Raw genomic sequence first — 12,081 nt, 5'->3', positions numbered from 1 at the left:
ACCTGTTGTGCAGTATTGGTATGTGTCTTCACCCAGATCGGAAGTATCTAGATTTCAGTGTTAATGCAGGGATAACAGGTAAAGTTATTTCTACATGCTGGTTGGATTGGATTTTACTCTCTCCAATTGAGCCAACTTCCCACTGATCTCAACGAGAGTGTTGCCTGAGAGAAGGTGGTAAAATTAAGCCTCATAGTTTATAAAGTACCTTGGACTTTTTTTAAAAAATAGATTTGTGTTCTATTCTACAGTGCTGTGACTCTTCCATGCACTAAACTCTCATCGACTTTGGAGATAATGCAGGGCATGGAAAAGATGGGGAAAATCCGAAGCAAATTGAGGATCTAGCCAATATCATTATGTGTGAAGAGGCAAATGCTAATACCTTTTTTTAAAAGAAAAAGTCTAACGCATGTCTTGACTATTTGCTCCACTGAGAAACTGCATACTAAGAAATCAATTTTGTAGCTTTACGTGAGCTGAGGTTTATGGAATGGGACAGAGACAAGCTGATATCACCAGATTCATTTTGCATATAACCTTTTCAATCTTACAAATATGAAATGCAACACTGAAAGTAGTCACTACTCAATAAAGACTTTCTATTGCTTAGAGAACTAGTCAATAAACATGATATTCTTTCTGAGCCAAGATAGTATTACTAAAGCCCCTTGAGATTCATGCTGCCCACACAACCTTTTGGCTCAGCTTCTTAAAGTGATCACAAACTGCCTAATAATGAAAATTAGGCTATATATCAATACAATCAATAAAAATGTCACATTATTTTATATGCCATTCCCTTGCTGGAGAAGGGAACAAAAGTGTAACTTTTAGGGTGGAATAAAGTGGTAAAAGAGTTCAAGGAAGGATATGAGAATATGTCATCTGAAAATGAAATTAGAGTCCTTGTTGGTGTCAGTAAGGGAAATGGGATTTTATGATACCATTTATATCCTTCTCAAGAAGGAACATTACAAAAACACCAAAGGGCTTGAGAATTATGAAGGATGGCTCTGCTGTTCAGAAACTGGATAGAATCCCATAAAAGGTATAAATAACTAATAAACATGACCCTTCTCTGGGAATTTTAAATCTAATGTAAGAGCTGGACAAACTTCAGTGAACTACATGTCACATGGAATATTTTCATGGCTTTTGGCATATGGAGATATAATTAGAGCTAAGCCCAACTACACACAGACATATGCAGTGAAATTGCTATAATTCCTGAAGAAATTGTTATTAACTGGGAAGTTTTGTGAAGGCCTTGAGTTCTGGATAGAATTTTAAATGAAATGAACCATGGTCCACAGCAAAGAAAACATGTCAGACTAGACATTTCAAAGGTCAAAGTCAAGAATGATAAATTTAGATTGGGAGGTCAGCTAATAGATTTGAAGATGAAAACCAAAAGAGGTAAGAAGAAGGAGAAATGAATAGAGGGCCTGCCTCGAAGCACAATTAGGCTAACAAATCACGAAGAATAGGTACTTAAACACTTGTCAAATAAATTAATATTAACTATACATTATATTCTATTATCTTAGTAAAAATGGTTTCCATTTACTGGGTCCCTACCGTTTCCCAGGCAGTGTGTTAATTGTTTTACATGCATTATCTTTTTTGACCCTTTCAACATTGTGAAATAATATTATCCTTATTTACAGAGGAGCAAAACTGCAGGCAAGGAAATTGAGCAACTTTCCCATGGCATTTTGATTTGATGAAAGAGACAATCAAGAAACTCAATGCTATTACTAGAGAGTGACAACATTATAATGACTGTAAAGAAAGATGCTCTGCTGTTAACACTTGGGCTAGACTGGAGGAGAGAGAGGGGCTTGAGAAAACAATCCTCTGGTAGCTCAAACATGAAGTTAGTATTGTGAACTGTTGCTGGGAAGGGGTGATCTGAACACTGTAGGGCAAAAATCAATAGAGGCCTTAAACCCTAGTATAAGCAACAGCTAAAGCTTATCATACTGGCCCTTAACATACAGAATATGCTGGCACTAAAAACTTCATAGCAGAATAGTTCAAATCACCGGCTAAGAAGTCAGCTTACCTAGGCTTGGGTTGACACTTCCAAGTGCAAACATTGAGATCTACAGCAAGTTACTAAGATTCTCTTATCCTGAGTTTACTAATTGCAAAATACTTGTTACCATTAATATCTCCTGTCCCATTGTACTGTTGTAAATATTAAATTAGCTCTTGCCTGTAAAATGAATAACATAAGGTCTGATTAACATAATACGTGTTCAATAAATGCTGCTATTATTGGCATAGGCACCTCAAATTGGCTATTCCTTTCTATACATAATAACCTGGGAAAATATGCAATTCATTCTTCCCTCTCTAAATTCAGTCACTTTCAAATGTTTTCGTGGCTCACAATAAGAAAAAGCCTTACACAGTCATCACATGTGCAAGGATGCACACACACATTTCATGAAAATACCCTCACTGAATGTTATAAAAACTCTTATTCTTTTATATTACATTCTCTTCTATTTCTTTCTTTTTTAAAGATACTGGTTGTGACTCACTAAATTAACTTTATGACTCACTAAACGGTGTCAATCCACAATGTGAAAAACATTTCTAAATTTCTCCTTGGGTTAATCAAAATTATTACTGAATTGTGAATATATATCCCATTGTGTAGCATCACAAAGATTTGATTTTATTGAACTGAGCTTAGGCATTATACTTTTGGATTATTTTGAGAGGTTTTATAAGAATCAGTCTCATGAAATTTAGAATTGTATGCATTGTAGGCATTTTTTGAGTCTGGTACAAAATCTCACACAACACCTCATTTACAAGAGCCGTTGTATGTCTAGTCCTTACTTGTGCTTTATTTAAAATGGAAATTATGGATCATGTAAGGCATCAAAATCAAAATGTCTAGGTTTCCTAAGAGAAAATAAGGCAGAAATAGGAATAAGGTAGAAGTTTTGTGTATTGGCCTTACCACTGTCTTTATTTTATCACCTTATCATATTTTTCTGCACTTATTTCCCATTGTTCCAATCCCCTTTCTTATTTCCACGGTATCATTTATTTATTTATTTTCATTATTAGTTTTTGAAGAGATGGTATAGCCGCATGGTTCCAAATCCAAGAGGTTCAGACGGTATCTGGTTAAAAGTCTCCCTCTCACCTCTGCCCTGCAGCCATCCAAGTCTCTGTCAAGTCAACCAATATAATCACAGTATAATCAATTTCTTGTGACTCTTCCTAGAGGTATAAAATATCTTAGGAACAATAAATGTAAACTCACATATCTCAATAAAATTATTTAAGATGTATCTACCTAACTAGCTAGCCATTCTCTTCTCTTCCCAAAGTGTTATATGTATGATTCCCTACTTACTTAATTTATGTTGAAGGTCATTCCATATCAGTATGCAGCCTCTTCAATATTTTCCATGCCTGAATGATACCCCACTATGAATGACCATTATTTTTTAACCAATTTTCTACCATTGCATACTTAAGTTGTTTGCAACGTAATCACAAACAATGGCAATTACAAACAGTACCACGATGAGTACATTTGTATCATTGAGCATGAATGTAAGTATATTCTTAGGTCAGATTCTTTGAAGTGGAATCTAAGGCTGATGGATATATGCGTTTGTGCTTTTGATAACTATTGCCAAATTGCTCTCCATTCAGATTGACCAATTTATGCTCCTAATAGCAACTATGATGGTACTGCATGTGCTTCTGTAAAATAATTTCAAATCCTCTTTTAAAAATGATGTGCCATTGATATCTGATTAAGTTATCAAAATGGAAATGAAATTTGGTTTTAGGCACAGTAAGATTTAAGAGTTAGAGAAGCTCCCCAGTGATTATGGAGAAAGGAAGATATAGGATTAGTGAGGATTTGGGAACTGCCAACATAAAAATTGTAGTTTTAACTTAGAATGGATAAGTTCATTGGATATGTAGATGGATAGATGGATTGATGGATAGGTGAATGCATGTTGGATAGATAGATCAATAAATTAATAGACTGATTGATAGATTGACAGATTAATAGGCGATTCGGAGATTTCCCAGTTACCGGTGAAAGACAGCAAGTCAGCAAAAGAAGAAGTAAAAGGAGATATTAATAAAATATGACAAAGAGCAGGGGATTACAGGCTAAAGAAAGAACCAAGAAGGAGAAGAATCTAATGAATGGAAAGGCTGTGTTGTCTAGAAATAGAGACAAAATCTCTGGGTGTGGCCAGGATAACATTAGTGAGGGGAGCAAATCAGGCCAATGAGAAGGCTAGAAGGCAGATTTAAGAAAATCAAAAAGCATGGTTTTCTATGGATGTTAACTGCCAATGCTGTGCTGACTCTCCAGGAACACGCTACATGATTTAAAATATTAAAAAGATGAAAAGAGTTCCTTTCCACAATGGAGAGAACCATATGACCAAACTATATTTTCTATGTAATTAGAGTATAACTATCATACAACAAAGGAAGGATATTATATGTAAAGGCAAAGACTGCAGCTGCTTTAGCCCTTCATAGATGTGCAATATAATTAGTGCAAACTTCCTTAAACATCTTGTACTAATGCAGCCAAATTGTTTACAGAATGTACCAGTTTGAAGTATGAATATGTTAATTAAATACTCTGTAGTATTTATAAATACCAACCTGTGGTTAGTATACTTAGGAAGGCTATTCAGTGGCATGGAGGAATATCTTCCTTGCAGTTCACATCTAATGTGCAGTATTAACCAATGTGCATTAAGATACTTACCAAAATAGAAAAAGATGAAAAGGAGTTACTAACATCATTGTGTTTTCTACTTAATGTTTTAAAATATTTTAAATATTGTATCATTTAATCCTTTGAGAAGATTTTAGAGGATAAAGTGGTGTGGAAGAAAGATAAGTCTAAAGGAGAAGAGAGAATAATTGTAGAGAAATGAAGAGTAGGTAGAGTAACAAGAAGGAAAGATGATCGTTGGAAATGGAAAACAGAGGACATGTGTAAATAGGTAATAAGAAACAGACAAACCCAGCCCTTGATGTCTGGAAAACTTACTGTGCAACAGAAGTCCTGAAACTGGTCTCAGCCTGATAGTATCTAGAGAATGGTAGCCACCGCTAGAGGCTTCCACTGCTGTGAGGAGGGTGCAGGTGAGATCAATGGGAACTAACATGTATCATCAAAGCATCATAGAAAACACAACACATGCTAGAGATTGCCTTGTCCAAAACTCTCATTTTACAAACTGGAAAACTGAAATCCAGAGAAAGTAAAATGATTTGCCATTGTCATTAGGCTATCTTGTGGGAAAACTGGAGTTAAACCCCAGGACTCTGGACATTAAGCCAAAGTCAAGATCCAGTAGAGATCACTCTCCTTAACCCCATGCAATATTCCTACATTCTCAACAACCTTCCTGAAGGCTCTCCAAATTCAATAACATCCTCTCAACCACAAATTTAATGGTTCAAATGCCTATGTAACCTAGTAAGGACCTTAGGGGACTCATAGAACAAGTCCCCCATCAATCATGCAGAAAAGAAAACAGAGATCCCAGAAGTTGCTATTTGCGTATACTTAACTAGATTGTGGTAAATTTAACACAATATTACTCCCCTGGATCATTATCCAATTGCCCTCATTTATTCCCAAAGTTGATATGTGATAGGCATATATGTATGTGTGTATATATACATATATATATATACACACACACACTCCTTTTAATATGTATTATATATATACTCATTTTATACACACACACATATATACACATTCATTTATACACCACCTGTCATTGCTACTTAGTTGTTCCAGGTGAACAACTTTTGTCTTCTCAATCACTTTGTAAACTCCCAGGAGGCAGAAACCATGTCTTACATAGTATTTTGTCATCTTGTCCCATCAACACCTCAGGCTTGCAGTCACCATGTAAACTCTACCCACTTAAAGCTTTGCAGACAGGTGGCTGTTTATCTCAGTCTTTACTTGGGGATGATTCTAAGTGAAAATTAAGCTATGTTTCGAATGGCCCTCAGGATACTGCATTACGGAGATGCTAATGCCATTTCTACATTTAGAAGGCTCATTGACCAGCTAGCTGCTCACTTTGAAGAATGCCACTTGATAAGTAGCTTTTATACTAATTCATAATCTCGTTTTCCATCACTCTCTTTTCTTACATTTGTTGTCAGTTTAAGCTGGCCCAAGAGAAGTGACTTTTACTATTTGCAGTTTCTCTGTTGTTTAATCAAATGGTGGGTGGAATCAAGGTTGGCCGCTTTAAAACTGCATCCAAGCAGGGATTCTTAGAGGGTGGAAATGTCAGCCTACCTATTGGGAGCTATTCCAAAGCCAGCTGGAGCTGCCTCAAACACTCTTAATTACAATTTTGTATTTCAAATGTCTCAGTCAATGTGCTCTCTTTAAAAAAAAAAAAAAAGAAAAGAAAAAAGAAAAAGTAAAATAAGTTCAGGTAAACAAAAAGGAAAGGAAGCCCAGGAGAATGTAATTTTTCTCCAAACTTCACCTGGTGGAGGAAGCTTGGGTGAAACATTCCTTAGCATGTTCTTTCAAAGATGGTAGTCAACTGCTCAAATGCACAAAGTGATCTCTTCTACTGAAGATTAATTACCACAAGTCATAGCTCAGCCTTCACCTAACTTAAGTTGCCAAGAGAGACATTTAATGTGGAGCACCCAATTATTTGGAAATCACTCTGCAAATAAAACCCCATCATCCTAGATGTTGCCAATGGCTTCATCAAGGAGGTAAGCTGATTTGAGAAAGTGAGGAAATATATGTCAGACTGCACACAACTTTTTCATTAGCACCGTATTTCCAGCTTCTTTTCTTCCATTTCCCTTGCCTTTGATCCCACTTTTTTAACGTGCTTTGTTTTGTTCAGCTCCCTACCCTAGTAGTCAATGAAGTTGCAAACATAGCTGTCAATGGAATAAAACTGAACAGAGAACACTGTGTGTTTATACCACAAAAATGTTCCCTCTGGACATACAACACAAATAGACTCAAGAAGAGGCTCCAGACAGTGCTGGCATTTCTTTGACTTTCAGTTTATGGTGGCCATCTTCAAAACATAAACGGTAATCCTAATAACACAGTATCACAGGAATTCACTGTTAGAGACTGCTAAAATTATATGTCTATTTGTATTGGTTAGATGATTCTCATTAGAATTTCCTATTCTATATTATATTATAGACAAAATTAATTTAAGGCCAAAGCTTGTTTAGATCACATTTCTAACATAAAATCCCTATAATGACAACATTATGGACAATTCACTTCTTTGGGAAGCTGCATAGGACCAGCAGGAGGTGGAAGGCACTAACTAATGTTATTAAATGTGTATTGTGTGTTATTCAGTGAGAGATATTAACTATTCTCATCATACTCCTTAGAAAAACCTGTGGGAGACAAGTTTTAAATGAAATTTATATCAGGTTTGACTTTAAAGGGAAATGTAATTCTCAGAGGAGGCAGGAGTGGGATTGTTGTCATGTGTGTGTGCATGTGTGTCTGTGTATGTATTTCTGTGTGTGTGTGTGTGCATGTTTCACAAATAAACCAAATACCCATTCCAAAGAGCACTTCCCTTCACAATATATACTTTGGGAGATCACGGAGTCTTTCCTTACTCATTATGAACGTCATTTTTGGACTAAGTCTCTAAATGTATGATCATAGAAGAAAAGTAGTTTTATTAATGCTTCGTCAAACTTTGTTTCAGATGAAAAATAAAACAGCTTAATTTGCCACAGTTGATTCCAAATTATATCAAACTGTTCTCAAAAGTAAAATCCATACTTAAAAGACAGATTCACCACTTTTGATGATATGAGCATAATGGGGACTGGAGTTTTACGGTATGACCTTAAAAGACCCTTCAACAATTGTTTGAGCTGTACCAGTATCATGAAAATAGGCATAGAGCTTTCAAACATCACTGGTTTGAAAGGGTAGAACTCATTAGAATATATAAAGTCCATTTTATGTAAAAAAAAAAGACCTCAGCCATTCTACCTTATATTCTCACCATGTATACAGGTGAAAGAAAGGAAATTATCATTCACTTATTAATGTACTCCTTTTTTTTTTTTTCGCCGACCTGAAATCTTACAGATTTTGTCATATCTCACTGCCTCATTACCATTTCATAACCATAGCCTCTTAGAATGTCAGACTTGGAAAGGGCCCATAAATAATGCTTTAAAATATTTAATAAAAAGTAATTTATACACATTACAAAAAAATTAAACTGTAGAATAAAGTACAACCAGGAAGGGAAGTCTCCCTCCCTCCCCAACCGTGAAACTCCACAGTCAGATGACACCATCATAACTAGTTTCTTGGGTGTCCTTCAAACACACACAATCATATTTGTGTGTGTGTAATGTACTCCTTTTTTAATAAATATTTTTTGATCATGAACTGTGTCAGGTATTATGGTAAATATTGGCTGTATAACAGGAGGCTGTTTATCACATAGGACCATTCTCACAGAGCTTACAATAATTACAATAATGACTGTATAAATAAACTTTGATAAAAGTTCTAAAGTAAAAATACAGTGCTCTAGGAAAGCAGAATATAGGGGGACCTAACACAGTTGGAGGGTCACAGAAGACACCCTGAAAAAGCAAGAAAAGTTGAGGTCCAGCCATGGTATTAACTGCTTTGGGTACATTATCATTATTTTATTTTCACAGCAGTCTTGACAATTATATATTATTATTCCCACTTTATGGATAACAAAACCAAGACTTAGAGAGATTAAGTAATTTGCCCAAGTGCACACTACTTACATGAAGCATAATTAATATTTCAATCATGTCTATCAGATTCTTAAACTTATGTTCTTTCTATTACACTACGCTGTCTCCAACAATGCCTCAAATAATCTGGCAAATCATGCTACATTTATGTACTAAACCTGCAGGGCTCCTAAGAATGTTAACTGTCACTCAGCTGACATTGTCTAATGAAGACTATTTGTGCCAAGGGAATTTTGAAGATAATCCAATACAAATCAATATTATTTTGGATGAGAACAAATTGGTAACTTGATTCAAGTCCTTCTTTTTCCTTGCAGAAGTCAATTTCCAAGGAAAATATAGATCCCTTAGGGGTAATAAGAAGCAGCAATCTGTGACATGGTGGATTGTGTCACTCAAACAGATTTCGAACAGATTCTTTGGCTGACTTTGCCTCATCTCTCATACCCAGAGACTGCTGGCATTATTTGGCCTGGGAAAATCTGGCACTCTTCACTGGATAAATTTATGTTCCAACAATCCAGGGAGTTTCAGTAAAATGTATACACATTTTGTATGTTCACTTCAATTATACAAATATTTACTAGACACCATCTAAATGTAAAGAACTGTGACTCTTCGCCTCTTTCCTCCAGGAATGAACCTACCTATCATCTAATAGGATGGTACTAGAACACTTTAATAACTTAAGGGAAATAACTTAAAGGAGGGTGATGTAAGTGCGATCAGAACAAAGTGCCAGAAAGATGGAATGGAAGAAAGAAAGCATATCTGGTTTCTGAGAGAAATGGCATTTGAGGTAAAATGGAAAGAGTGGGTTGGGAGAAGGAAGAAATCCCATGAGAGGGTACATATAATTGGCTGTGGGGACGTTTTTGGCACACTTGTGCCACGTGGTTGCATTTGACTGAAATATAGGGCAGCTGCGTTCTGGGGGAAGGAGTTGGTAATATTGTGGAGTTATTATTTGAAGGTAACTGGAAAACTTAAGAATTTTGAGGAAGAGATTAGTGTGTTTAGGAATATGCTTTTGAAAGATAAATGGGGTGAAAATGCAGAAAATTATTGGGATTAAGGGGAGAAGAGACAGTAAGTGAGGAGAAAAATTTGGAGTTTATTAAATATGAACAATGTGCATGAAAGGACCTCACTGAGGAGAGGTAGTGGGTACTTCTACAGAGTACAGGGATCTATAGCACTACTGTGTTATAGCTAACTGTAAAACATCTGCATTCACTTTCATTTATTAATATATATATATATATATATATATATATATACACAATAGAATATTACTCAGCCTTAAAAAAGAATGAAATAATGCCAATCTCAGTAACATGGATGGACATAGAGATTATCACACTAAGTGAAGTAAGCCAGACAGAGAAAGACACATATAATATAATATCACTTATATGTGTAATCTAAAAAAAGATACAAATGAACTTATTTACAAAACAGAAAGAGACCCCAGATATAGAAAACAAATTTAAGATTACCAAAGGGGAAACATGGGGGAGGGATAAATTAGGAGGTTGGGATTAACATATACACATGACTAGATATAAAGGAAATAATCAACAAGGACATAGTGTATAGTACAGGGAACTATACTCAACATTTTGTAATAACCCATAAGGGAAAAAAATCTGAAAATGAATATATATATACATATATATGTATATAGCAAGAAAGAAAGAAAGGAAAAGAAAGAAAGAGAAAGAAAGAAAGAAAGAAAGAGAGAAAGAAAGAAAGAAAGAAAGAAAGAAAGAAAGAAAGAAAGAAAGAAAGAAAGAAAGAAAGAAAGAAAAAACAGTCTGAACAAAGTTTGAACCAGTTGTTGGTGAGAAACTAGAATTCTTACACACTGATTGTGTAAATATAAATTGGTAAAACCATTTTGCAAAGCTGTTTAACATTATCTAACAAATCTGAATGTATTTACACCTATGACCAATAATGTCACTCTTAGGTATGTCCCAAATAAATGTGTACCTAAGATGGAAACGTGTATAAGAATGTTCATAGCATTTATAACAGTCCCAATATTTTGCTGCTTCCATGCAATACAATTGTCCATAAATAGGGGAATGGATAAATGGATAAATAGGTTGTGTTAGATTCCACAATAGAATACTACATAGCAATGAGAATGAACGAACAGCCACTACATACAACATTGACCAAAAGCAGCCAGACTCAAAAGAACACACTGAATATTGTTCCATTCATATAAAGTTCAAAAACAAGTGGAACTAATCTACTGCATCAGCGGTAGTCTACGGAGAGGATGAGTGGTGATGATCAGGAGGGGAAAGAGAGGGTTCCTGAAGTGCTGGTCAAGTACTTTTTCCTGGTCTGAGTGGTGATTACATGGGTGTGCTCTTTTTGTGAAACTTCATCAAGGTGTCCACTCATGATCCGTATACTTCTCCATGTGAGTGTTATACTTCAATAAAAAGTTTGTTAAGTTAAAAAGAAGTAACTGGGAAATGGGAAACATTGCAGAAAGATAAAGACATCGCAGATGTGAACTAGCAGTGAAGCCAGCAATATGTTTAGTCATTTCAAGTTTCCCTGTTTCATTCAAGATAGCACAGTGTGGCCAAACGTCTGGCCCTTCAACATTCAGAGATCCAGAAATCACACTGGAAGATGGATAGGGTGAATGAGAAATGTAGAATTACCTTCTGCTCTCACACACACACCCATTTACTCGTGGGGTAATTTGTAACACAGCATGAACACCATGCATTCAATTAGTTTTCCTACCTATTTTAGCAAGTATTCATTTACGTGTGTCTGTCTCTATTGGGGGGGGGGGTCTCAAAATAGGACAAAGAAACTGATGGTCTGACCATCAACATTCGAAATATTTGCTTAAACTATGTGTTGTCATTGTTCTGGCATTGTCATTTCCATGACAGTTAAACATAATGGTTATTAATGCGTGTACACTCATTAAAATCTGCAGAAGCCTTGCTTGATGGTTGATGATCCAAAGTTGTAAGTCCCAAAGTCTGGCCTGATCTTGTTGTATATGCCAGTTATAACTGCATTCACATGGTAATGATCAATGGGTACTTCTACTAAATGGGTAAAAGTAAAAGGAATGAAATTAAAAAAAATTAAAAACTTGACAGCCACAGGAGCAGTTTGAATAACAACGGAAATATAAAATACTAGGGTTTTAAATTGAAATACAGAATCTATTTTTTTTTCTTTCTTTTGCCCTGGCTCTGATTTGTCATTTACAGGCTAATTTGGAATCAGTGC

The sequence above is a fragment of the Balaenoptera physalus genome (assembly GCF_965194825.1).
Source record: "Balaenoptera physalus genome assembly, chromosome: 4".
Lineage (NCBI taxonomy): Eukaryota > Metazoa > Chordata > Mammalia > Artiodactyla > Balaenopteridae > Balaenoptera > Balaenoptera physalus.
The sequence above is the reverse complement of the archived record's forward strand: the minus strand, read 5'-3'. Positions refer to the sequence as shown.